General features: G+C 29.4%; 1 pseudogene; it reads left to right on the top strand.

The window, feature by feature from the left end:
* The first annotated feature begins 910 nt into the window (after positions 1-910).
* Positions 911-1,216, top strand: LOC149878600 (cystatin-A1-like; annotated as a pseudogene).
* The last annotated feature ends 2,034 nt before the right edge of the window (positions 1,217-3,250 follow it).

The following is a 3,250-nucleotide window of genomic DNA, read 5'->3' as shown; positions in this document are numbered from 1 at the left end:
GGACGTATAAGAGTAGACGTGCAACTTATTATTATGGTTTAAAATTTTGTATTAGTTTAAACTTTTGTAGCATTTGTTTAATAAGACTGGTCAGGATAAAGTAACAACTGCATGAGTTGACAAATTACTAAACAAATAAACCAAGGTAAAGGAAATTAGTTGTCGGCACGAACAGATTTTATCATTTTTTCAAGATAAACATTTGTAAATTTGAGAACTTTTTTGTTTAAACAAAGCCTGTCAATGATAAAATAGACCTGTAAGAACAATTTTAAAATGACTAAAAAAGTATAGCAAAACATAAAAAAGCTTGAATATAATTTGTTGTCAAGATCTGGTTTCATTAAATTCCTCGGTCCTTCATTCACCAGCCTTAAATTTATGTATCTTTTAAGTATTTTTTCCCATATGCCACCATTTTTTGCGTCGACTACTCTATAAGCTCCACAATATATATTTCACTGTCAGTTGTTTATTAGTAGGTTCATTTTCTAATGGGCTTTTTTTAACTTATTTGATAATTCAAAACCTTTTAAAAAGTTATTCAAGTTTATAATTATCTTGCAAAATGCGGCCAGATATTTCATGTTTTCGTTTTTCAAATATCATATAATATTTCATTTATCATAAAGTAAATAATAACCCATTAGTTTTTGTCAAAGAAAATTTAGTTTACATATAGCTGGTAAATCATATTATGTTAATATTAAATACTAAATTATTCTTGTGGTTTGTCATAAATTGGCTTTGCTAAATTTTTTAAAACATTGACAAACTATTTTTTCTTTCTTGTATTTATATTCATTTTATGTATAAGTTATTTATCCTGAAAATCATGAAGTTCGGATTTATCAATAAAAATGTTCAACCTTCAGTTTTTTACTATAAATTTAATAGCTACAAAAATAGTATGGCAAGAGCAGGTGGCAAAAGCCCGGTAAAAGAAGCCACTGCTGAAGTTCAGCAAATTATTGAAAAGATAAAAGATCAGGTCTTGAGTAAAGTTAACCATACCTAAGAAAAATATGAAGCTGTCTCGTATAAAACTCAAGTTGTCTCTGGTCTGAACTATTTCATTAAGGTTCGCACTGGTGATGACAGTTTTATTCATCTAACAGTTTATCGTCCTTTACCCTTCGAAAACAAAAAACTGGAGTTGCACGGTGTGCAAGAACATAAAACAAGAGAAGAGGAGATGGAATACTTTCAGTATTGAATGCAAAAAACTACTTTTGAAATTGTTATATTGAAATCAAAGCTCTTAATTCTTATTGTATTTAAAAAAAAAAAATTATTAAACGAGGATCTTTCATAATCTGTAATAAAAGCGGGGGGGGGGGAAGCAAAAGTACCATTGGACTTAAACTAAGGGTTATAGTTTCTGATGGAGCAAGCCCAAATAAAAAATTCTATAATATTCATAAACCGGAAGACTGCAACAATATAGTAGATGGAGCCCCAGCGAGCACACGACGTTGAAACAACGTTGATCAACGTTATTTCAACGTTGTTTTAACGTTGTTTCAACGTCATGTGCTTGCTGGGGTAGTTCACTAAACATGGAACCATTGTGCTCAAGGTAGCTACAAAACTTCTTGATATTTCGTATTATCTATTACCTCTCAAGTTATACATGTACTAAAGTATTCAAGTAAATGGTCTCAATTTCTTTTCATCATCCGCATTATTTCTTAAAATATTAAGAATGCTTTGCTGTATAAAGTTAAGCTTAAAACTTGGTTCTATTGCTGTTATCTTTAGTAAGTAAAAGGAAGTTAATGAGATTGATTATGCAAGCCCAAAAACTTTCGACAAATACGACAGACTTTAAGAAAATTGAATTTCTATTGTTTAAAACAACAAGTTTTTAACAATATGCAACTAGCATGGTTTGCAAATAAACAATAACGTTGCACGTCCATCTCTAATACTTCCACGATTAAAGACATTTTAAGCTGCTTATTCCAAAAGACTTCTTGTTAAGATGTCTTTCAGATGTCATAAACTGGTTATTCTAAAAGACATCTTGTTAAGATATCTTTAGGATGTCTTAAACTGGTTGTCGGAAGATGTCTTAATGAGGTGTTGAAAAGCCGTCTTAAACAGGTCTTTAACTTGTTGTAGACGTCTAGACGAGTTAAAGATAAGTTACATACGTCTTAAAGTCCTCTTTTTTTGGGTGGGTGAATAATTTGTGAAGCTCTGGTTGAAAAAACAGTAGAAAAACTGAGTTAACTTTAAATCGTCTTCAGAATATTTTAAATATTTCTCGAATAATCTGTTGGGAGAGATGTTTTTTTTTTTAACAATATAGCAATAGCAGATGAATCTTTGTATAAGCGCAGATCTTTTCTAAGTAGAATAACCGTTATTTAACCCATAACAAAAAAAACTGAAAAAAACCCTTTTATGGTGCTGTTTGTTTTAAAAACAAAGTAACTTAAAAATTGATCTTAAAAGCAGCTCTAAAGCTGTAAGAGTGTTAAGTGGCTTTAGCTTATTCAATAGTTTATTTAATATTGGTTTTGTTATTAATTTTGAACTTGTGAGGATAAGTTCAAAAATGAAATCATTAAAAAAGGTGAGAAACTAATTATTATTTGTTTGTGCAAACAAGAAAATCACTAAACCATTTATAAAAAGCTACAAATGTAAAATACAAGAGAACAGTTATTCGTTTTAGCCGGAGTGGTGACATTTTTGCTATGTCTCTAAAGTTGAACCGTATTTAACAGATAAAAGAAAATAAACTAATACTCCGGAACACCTTGATATATGGAAATCTCATCAATGTACTTTGACTGAGCACCTTGGGTGGACAAAGCAAGATTATGAACTTTTTCTTGAATAACTCCTCGTAAGTTTACAAGTTCGTCGTTTTTGTCATAAGGGAATTAAGTTAGAAAAAACAAATAATAAATCCATTTAGTTTCGTCATTCTGTTAATAAAATGTTTGAAATTCTAAGAAAACGAAATAACGTAAAAGCAATTCAAAAATTATATAAACGCAAATGCACGATACGTTAATGTATGATAATTAACAATAAATAACTAATAAAATTTATTTTATAACATAAAGTATTGAAAAATAAAAATGAAGATATTTTTGGTGGGTATCAGTTATTCTATTTAACCCTTAAAATCCAGGGAGAGTTAATTGATTTTCGAAAAAATAATCCTTCGTCCTTTCCTTAAAAAGAAAAGGTATTTTCAAATCTATTAGAAAATATCAATTTGTTTTCTTATGCT

The sequence above is a fragment of the Hydra viridissima genome, unplaced genomic scaffold, assembly GCF_058129835.1.
Source record: "Hydra viridissima isolate aposymbiotic clone 2 unplaced genomic scaffold, HvirCarnegie_v1 scaffold_15, whole genome shotgun sequence".
NCBI classification, from domain to species: domain Eukaryota; kingdom Metazoa; phylum Cnidaria; class Hydrozoa; order Anthoathecata; family Hydridae; genus Hydra; species Hydra viridissima.
This window is presented reverse-complemented; position numbering and strand designations above follow the sequence as displayed.